The sequence below is a fragment of the Lathyrus oleraceus genome, chromosome 2 (genome assembly GCF_024323335.1).
Source record: "Lathyrus oleraceus cultivar Zhongwan6 chromosome 2, CAAS_Psat_ZW6_1.0, whole genome shotgun sequence".
Taxonomy (NCBI): Eukaryota; Viridiplantae; Streptophyta; class Magnoliopsida; order Fabales; family Fabaceae; genus Lathyrus; species Lathyrus oleraceus.
In genome coordinates, this window is record NC_066580.1 from 153,706,515 (window position 1) to 153,715,726 (window position 9,212).

A 9,212-nucleotide genomic window follows, 5' to 3' on the forward strand; every position below is an offset into this window, starting at 1 on the left:
GTATAAATGAATGAACGATGGTAACGATTAAATAAAGACAAACAATTTTTTGTGTGGCTAAAAATAGAAACAAGTAAAGGAAAGATAAGGATTTCCTCCCACAGTTAATCAAAGCATTGTCCTCAATGCGACAATATAAAGAAAAAGGGAAGAAACGCGAAGATCACTACTCGTCGTCACGACGTTGGCCTCTCCGTGCTCTGGCTCTTGCTCGTGCACGCTCACTTCTTCCTCGCTGGGTAGGATTTAATCCCACATGCTGAGTGTACTCCTGGATGGCATCAACGCGATGTGTCAGGGCACTCATCTCTTCGGAAAGCTCCTTCATCCCCTGGTCGTGCCAGTTTGCATAGTCGTGTTGATCCCTCTGTATCTACTGGGTTGTTTGCATCATTCCTGTTTGGCGTTCCTCCATCCTCTGGTTGTGTCGCAACATCTCAGCATAGATGTTTTCCATGGTGGCGGGTCGTCGCTCATTTCTTCGCTGGCATCGGGAAGATGTCTCCGCAGCGTACTCAGGAGGTGGCTGTGGCATTTCTCGGTCAAGTTCCTCCTCGACTTCATCTGCTCCATTATTAGGATCTCCTTCATTTGCCTCAGGGGCGTTCAGATCAAAAATCCAATTTGCCATATTCTGCGGATCTGTACGGTTCCTGTTGGGCATGATGATGCTTCGAACTATCTTGTTTCTAACCACAGGATGATACTTCCCGCCGTCTCTAGACTTGATGAGGTGTGAAGAACGACAATAATCGATGTCGAGGAATTCGGCTGGCAAGGCTGGCAAGTCGGCGAGCCTATCCCCCAGATTCAGGCCTAGTGCTATGGAGGTGATGATTCCCCCAAAATAGAACGCCTGGATGCCTCTCATGCATGTAGCCTGTATGTTGGCTAATAGGAATGGAGTGGCATTGAACGCGATCGGGGTGAACACACAGTGAAGAAAAAAGAGTTCCTTAGAGTTTACCTTGTGATTGTTGACTCTTCCGAAAACCGTGTGCTCTAGGACTCGGTGGAAATATCTTATAACTGGGTTATGGATCATTTGGGAGTGCATCTCGTTTGGGTTAGGGTGGTAGTCTCCAATTAAACTACCCCAAAAGTAGTCTAGGTCGATGTCATCGATTAATTCCTCCTGGCGGGTAGTGAAAACAAATGGGCCACTAGGAAATCCTAGGAGGTCAGCAAGGTCTCTACGATTATAAGTGAAGTCCATGCTAAACAGCCTAAAGGAAATCAACCCTTTTTTGAGTCCGTAACCATGCTCGGGGTTGTAAACTAGGGAGCTAAGGAATTCTAAGGTGAGTTCACGGTAAGTGACAAACCTTCTCTTAATAACAGCATTCTCCCATCCTAGCTGGTTAAACATAAACAAGATGCTGTCTCGGATACCTAACCTATCCATGGTAGGTCCATCATAATATATGGATAAAGCCATATCCTTCTGAGCTAAATAATCATAGCGCCTTCTCTGAACTCTGCCTCTGAAAACTGTGTCTATTGGTTGCATGATGAAAGTTAGTGACTAACTAGTTATAAATTCGCCTGTTAATCAGTATCCAATGTTTCTAAGTTAGTAGCTAGAAGCAACAAGTATTACTGCATAGAATCAAGGAAAGGGAGCAAAAATACGGATGAAAGTCAAAGAAGGAAAATACTTAGTAACAAAGATAACAAAATAAAAGAAAAGGTGGGTTGTCTCCCACTAAGCACTTTGTTCAACGTCGTAAGTTCGACAGTAACATTGCGATGTACTAGTTTTGGGGTTGAGCAAGCAGCTTTATAAGTCTTAGACTGTTTGAATAATCTCTGTTGTCAATATTATGGTAATGTTTCAATCGCTTCCCGTTTACCATAAATGGTTCACTATTCCGACCTTTGATTTCTATCGCACCGCTTTTAAGGACTTTTGTGATTTCGAAAGGGCCTGACCACCTAGATTTAAGTTTTCCCGGAAAAAGCTTAAGTCTTGAATTAAATAGTAGTACTATGTCGCCGACATTAAACTCTTTCCTAGATATACGTTTGTTGTGCCATTTTTTGGTTTGCTCTTTATATGTCCTGGCATTCTCATAAGCGTCTAGTCGAAGTTCTTCCAATTCGTGAATGTCCAAAATTCATTTCTCACCTGCGGAAGTATAATTTATATTTAGGGTCTTAATTTCCCAGTAAGCTTTGTGTTCTAATTCCACAGGGAGATGACATGATTTATCGTAGACTAATTAAAAGGGTGTGGTCCCTATTGGGGTTTCGTAAGTTGTCCTGTAGGCACACAGAGCTTCGTTTAGTTTAGATGACCAGTCTTTTCTGGATATTTCGACAGGCTTTTCTAGAATCTGTTTGATCTCTCGATTCGAAACTTCGACTTGCCCACTGGTTTGTGGATGATAAGGTGTTGCTACACGGTGTCGGACTCCATACTTCAGAAGAAGTTTTCCAAAGATATTTGATATGAAATGGGAGCCACCGTCATTAACGACTAGTTTTGGTACACCGAATCTAGGAAAGATGATGTTCTTGAACAACTTAATCACTACTCATGTGTCATTTTTCGGAGAAGCTACGGCCTCGATCCATTTTGAAACATAGTTGACAGTGACGAGTATGTACTTATTACCAAATGAAGATGGGAATGGTCTATGAAGTCAATCCCCCACACATCAAAGACTTCCACTTCTAAGATTACTGTTTGTGGCATTTCATCGCGTCTTGAGATGTTACTAGTGCGTTGGCACCAGTCGCAATTTATAACCGCATTATGGACATCTTTCCATAAGTAGGCCAAAAGAGGCCCGATTGTAGGATCTTAGTACAGGTTTTTGAAGTACTTGCGTGCCCACCATAGAGAGCGGAATGGTAATGAAAGATTATGTCGTCTATTTCATCCTCAGGAACACATTGACGGAAAATACCGTCGGTACCTCTTTTGAAAAGCAGAGGTTCATCCCAGTAGTATTGTTTTAAATCATGAAAGAATTTCTTCTTTTGTTGGTAAGATAGGTTCGGTGGAAGTACTCCAACAGCTAGGTAGTTGACAAAATCAGCATACCATGGCAGAGTTGCATTCGCATAAATTTCTTCCACAGATTCTTCTATTTCGGTATCATTTATTGTTAGTTCAGACATGTTGCTTTCCAATTGGGCTATAAGTCGTTCGTAAGGGAAATCATCATTGATTGGAATTTGTTCAGGTTTATTCCCTTCGATTCGTGATAAGTGGTCTGCTACTACGTTTTCAGTACCCTTCTTATCTTTTATCTCTAAGTCAAATTCTTGTAAAAGTAGGATCCATCTTAAAAGTCTTGGTTTGGCATCCTCCTTACTTAGCAGATATCTAATAGCGGCGTGGTCAGTATAGATAATGATTTTCTCCCCTACTAAGTAGGAACGGAATTTGTCCAAGGCGAACACAACGGCTAAAAGTTCCTTTTCAGTGGTGGCATAGTTCATTTGGGTTGGATCTAGTGTTCTACTTGCGTAGTAGATAGCATGAAGTTTCTTATCCTTTCTCTGTCCTAGTACTGTGCCTACGGCATAATCACTCGCATCACACATGATTTCGAAAGGTAATCTCTAGTCAGGTGGTGGCATGACAGGTGCGGTGATTAAAGATGTTTTTAATTGCTTAAATGTTGTTAAACATTTTTCATCAAAGATAAAATCAGCGTCTTTCATTAATAAACCCGTAAGTGGCTTGGTAATTTTCAAGAAATCTTTGATGAAACGTCGGTAGAAACCGGCGTGTCCTAAAAAGCTTCGTATTTCTCATACGGTTTTCGAAGGTTGAAGGTTCTCTATGATTTCGATCTTAGCTTTGTCTACTTCAATTCCTTTATCAGATACTACATGTCCTAACACGATTCCTTGTTGGACCATGAAATGGCATTTCTCCCAGTTCAAAACGAGATTCACCTTTACGCATCTTTCAAGTACCATTTCAAGGTTTGATAGACATCCTTCGAAGCTCTGCCCACAAACAGAAAAGTCGTCCATAAAGACTTCCATAATGTCGTCTATAAAATCAGCTAAGATTGACATCATGCATCTTTGGAATGTTGCGGGAGCGTTGTATAATCCAAATGGCATTCATCGATAAGCAAATGTACCATAAGGACACGTATAGGTTGTCTTCTCTTGGTCGTCAGGATGGATTGGGATTTGAAAGAATCCTGAATAACCGTCTAGATATCAAAAGTGGGAATGCTTAGCCAATCGTTCAAGCATTTGGTCAATGAAAGGCAGAGGAAAATGATCCTTCCGAGTGGCTTTGTTTAGTTTTCTATAATCGATGCACATTCTACTTCCAGTCACAACTCTTTGTGCTATAGATTCGCCCTTCTCATTCTTAACAACTGTAACACCCCCTTTCTTGGGTACTACATGAACGGGGCTAACCCATTGACTATCGGAGATCGGGTATATGATTCCAGCATCTAGTAACTTCTTTACTTCATCCTTGACTACCTTACTTAATATTGGGTTGATCCTTCTCTGGTGTTCTCTAGAGGTTTTACAATCTTCCTCCAGCATAATGCGATGCATACAGATAGAAGGACTTATCCCTTTTAGGTCGGCAATGTTGTATCCTAACGCAGTTGGATATTTTCTTAAGACATCTAGTAACTTTTCAGTTTCCATCTGTCCCAAGTCAACGTTGACTATTACTGGTCTTTTGAGTTCAGTGTCTAGGAATTCGTATCTTAGGTTCTTTGGTAGTGTTTTTAATTCCAAGTCAGGTTTCTTTGGGCATGGCATGTGGTTCGGCGTAAGTGCTAAGCATTCGCTTAGACTGTCATTTTGGTATGGTTCATGCCAATTATCGTCTTCAAAGATTGGAGGGATTTGGATTTTCATTATATCAAAGTATGTGGTTTCTTGCATCTCCACCTCTCTTACGCACTCGTCTATGACATCAAGTAGATAACAGGTATCGTCTATAGCTGGCGCTTGTAAGAATTGTGTCAAGATGAATTCAACCTTTTCTTCTCCAACTTCGAATGTTAGCTTACCTCTCTTTACGTCTATTATGGCTCCAGCGGTAGCTAAGAATGGTCTTCCTAATATAATAGGTGTACTGGCATCTTCTTTGATGTCCATGATTATGAAGTCTGTAGGAATGTAAAATTTTCCTACATGTACGGGGACATTCTCTAATATACCGACAGGATATTTGATTAAGCGGTCAGCTAATTGAACAGACATCTTGGTTGGTCTTAGTTCTCCCATATTGAGCCTTTTACAGATGGTTAAGGGCATTACACTAATGTTGGCTCCTAGATCGCATAGAGCTTTGTCTATGACGAATTTTCCAATGACACGGGGTATGGAAAAACTACCTGGGTCTTTTAGTTTGGGAGGCATGTTATTTTGGATTATTGCGCTACACTCAGCAGTAAGTGTAACTGTTTCGTTATCCTCGATCTTTTTCTTATTGGATAGGATCTCCTTAAGAAATTTGGCATATGAGGGCATTTGTGTGATGGCTTTTGTAAAGGGAATTGTAATGTTTAGTTGCTTCAGAAGTTCAACAAATTTCCTAAATTGCCCTGCAGTTTTAGAACTTGCGAGTCTTTAAGGATACAGAATGAGTGGTTTATAAGGTGGTGGAGGCACATAAGGTTTTTCTTTCTCTTCGGCCTCTCGGATATTATCTTCCTTTTCCTTCGGTTCACTTACCTGCTCAGTTGTGGTTTTGTCTGGTTTTTGGTACATGGCAGGATTTTGGAGTCTTGGATTTACGGGTCCGTCTATTTCTTTTCCACTCCTCAGTATAATGACATTTGCATGTCCTTTTGGATTAGGTTGCGACTGTCCAGGAAATGTTCCAGCGGGAGCGGCAGTAGATGCTTGTTATTGAGCCACTTATGAAATCTGTGTTTCAAGCATTTTGTTGTGGGTGGCTAAGGCGTCTACTTTGCTCGCTAGTTGTTTAAGTTGCTCGCTAGTATGTATGTTTTGGTTCAAGAAGTCTTTGTTTGTATGAGCTTGGATGGCTATGAAGCTTTCCATCATTAATTCAAGGTTTGACTTCCTAGGCATGTTAGGAGGATTATTAGCTGGCTTTTGATATCCAGGCGGAACAGCGGGTGCTTGGCCAGGTGCATACAGGGCGTTGTTATTCTTATATGAAAAGTTAGGATGGTTTTTCCAACCTGGGTTGTAGGTATTCGAATAAGGATTTCCTTGTGCGTAATTCACTTGATCGGTTGGGACTCCTGCTAATATCTGACATTCTGGTGCAGTGCGTCCAGGGGTTCCACATAACTCACAGTTTGGAGCCACGACAGCCACGGTGGCTGCGGGTGGTATGGTCAAGTTGTCTAACTTTTGAACAAGAGCATCTACCTTAGCATGGACATGGTCAAGGCTATTGATTTCGTACATTCCACTTTTTGTTTGGGATTTTTCTACTGGAGTTCTTTCACCTCCTCATTGGCAATGGTTTTGGGCCATGTTTTCAATGAGTTGATAGGCTTCGTTGTATGGCTTGTCCATAAGTGCACCGCCTGCGGCAGCGTCTACTGTCAGTCTTGTGTTATATAGAAGCCCATTGTAAAATGTGTGAATGATCACCCAGTCTTCGAGACCGTGATGTGGACATATCCTCATCATGTCTTTGTATCTCTCCCACGCGTCGTAGAGAGATTCTACATCTTTTTGTCGAAATCCGTTGATTTGAGCTCTCAACATAACATTTTTGTTCGGAGGAAAATATCGGGATAAGAAAACGTTCTTCAGTTCTTCTCATGTTGTAACTGAGTTGGATGGAAAGGATTGCAACCAAGCCCAGGCTCTGTCTCTTAGTGAGAAAGGAAAGAGGCGTAGTCTTATTGCATCTTGAGATACACAATTCGCCTTCATAGTGTCTGCGTACTGCACAATCTTGGTCAAATGTTCATTAGGGTCGTCCGTAGGACTTCCAGTAAATTGATGTTGTTGGACGACTGATGATAATGAGGGTTTCAGCTCGAAATCGTTTCGATTGATAGCAGGGGCAACAATGCTGCTGTGAGGTTCTTGTTGGGACGAGGTAGCGTAGAACTTAAGAGGACGATTCTGTGGTCCAACTTCAGCCATGGTTGGTTTTTCAACTGGTTCAGCAGTAGGAAAGAAGATATCGAGAATATCGTACCTTTGTGGGTACTCTAATATTCGGCGTCTTATATATAAGAAACGCTCTAATTCAGCGATTGGCGGTGCTAAGTTATCGCCTTGTGAGCGAGTACTTGGCATACAATCGGGGGAAATAAGGGAAAGGAGATTAGTTTTTTTTCTTAGTCTATACCGTGCAACGAAAGAATCGCACTATTTGACTAAATCAGGTCCCCGACAACGGCGCCAAAAACTTGATATGTCTCGTGACTGTATATAGAATATAGTCTATCGGGTACTTGACTACAAGTGCATAGTCCAGTCGTTTTAGTTTTAAAAGATATTGAACCCACAGGGACCGATGGTCAAACTAATGCTACTGACGTTACTATGTTTAGCTAAGGGAATGATTTTTAGAAGTTTGGTTGAAGAAAATTAAATCTAAGGGAAGTTGAGTTTTAAGAAAATATTAATAGGAGGATATCGGTATGCAACGCATTAATCGTCAGGGATTCGATAAGTCATCGGTATATAAATTAAGTATCAAATATCTTTCAGTAGACAATACTTATTTAAAAGGCTTTATCTCACACTCTCGTGATTGTTGATTCGGACTATATCCTTAAGTCAGAATGTACGCTCTCGATGTCCCATTTGAAGTTAAAAATACTTTTTGAAAATAGGTAAGTCCTAATTGCTTTTAAAGTGCTCCCGCTGTTTTTAAAATTAATGTCTAGTTTTTACTATCCAGTTCGACCCTCACGCTCTCGCGATTATCGGTTCTCACCTTAGTTAATTTCCCACTCTTGTGGCAAAATTATATTAAATAGCTTCTCACTCTTGTGACAAAGTTAATTAAATTTAAATTAAAAACCACAGCCAAAAACATTGTTTGAGACAAGAAGTTTTTTCACCGATTATTATTAAATCCCGTCTAATTAAATTGTAACATACCGATACCGGTAGTTTAGCCAGACATGTTAAATAACGCAAACACAGATGAACATAAACAGATTAACAGTGCAGCAAACATAATTTTAATAATAACAAAGCAATAACAATAATAATTGAATAAAAACCTGGCAATTGGATTAATAGAGTACGCCGAATCTTGAAGTACTTGAGCAGTCCTCCATAGGTCGGTAGGATTCTGCTTCTTCGAAATAATTGCTTAAACTAAATTAAATAAATTGTATTTGTTCCCCAGTGTAGGAAACTACTACTTTGGCTAAATGAAAAACAGAAAGGGAAAGGGAAAACGGAAACTCCAAATGGAACGGTAACTGAATTGCGGTAGAGGAAACAATGTTGCCGAAGGAAAATAATACTAGAAAACTGAATTGCTGTAGAAAATAAATTGTAGAGAAAAATTAAGCGTCCCCTCGTTTCCAACCTCTGTCCTTTTTATATCTCCTGGTAGGTCATGGCAGTTGAGAGAAACAAGGATGACTTGGTTGATTCAGGAATCCACGAGAAAGTGGTTCTGGAACGGGAATTTAGGCACGTTGGCTCACTTCTGTTGACTGTTTCAAGGCGCTGATTTTGGCCGTGTGACGTTCGTCATGGGCCTGTGACGGTAGTCACAGGCTGGGCGTGTCGGTCGTGACACGCTTTGTGACGGTCGTCACGTCCACAATTTTTATGTCCCATGTTTTTCTATTTTTCTGCTGCTTTCTCTTCTCTTTCTTCTTCTTTTCCTTCCTTTTCTACACTTTGCTCATTTATGCATGGGGATTGAAATACCTGCAAAAATAACTTGAATACTTGCAGAATAATCGGAATGTAAATGAAAGTGGTACGATCTTTGAGTGTAAATCAAGGCAAATATACGATGCATTTTTGCGTTATCAAGCTCGATCTGGTTGAAATGATTCAGAAGGTCTCAGAGCTTGGGAGGTGTTGCAAAAGTTATAGAGGATGCCGATCGAGCTAATAGAATCAAGAAAGTGGATTGAAATAGGTTGAAACTTAAAATACGATAGTTGAATTTTCTGGAAAAACTTCAAGTTGCAGCAGGTGTTTCTTGGCTCTCCAAAGCTTGTAAATGAAGGCAAAAGCTTCCTCTATTTATAGGCAATGTAATTTGATCAAAATACGTGTGGAATGATGTTAAATTCATG

General features: G+C 40.6%; 1 non-coding gene across 1 annotated transcript; it reads left to right on the forward strand.

The window, feature by feature from the left end:
* The first annotated feature begins 6,583 nt into the window (after window positions 1-6,583).
* Window positions 6,584-6,690, forward strand: LOC127124524 (small nucleolar RNA R71). The gene has a single exon (XR_007804005.1). It is a non-coding gene; the product is annotated as a small nucleolar RNA R71 (small nucleolar RNA).
* The last annotated feature ends 2,522 nt before the right edge of the window (window positions 6,691-9,212 follow it).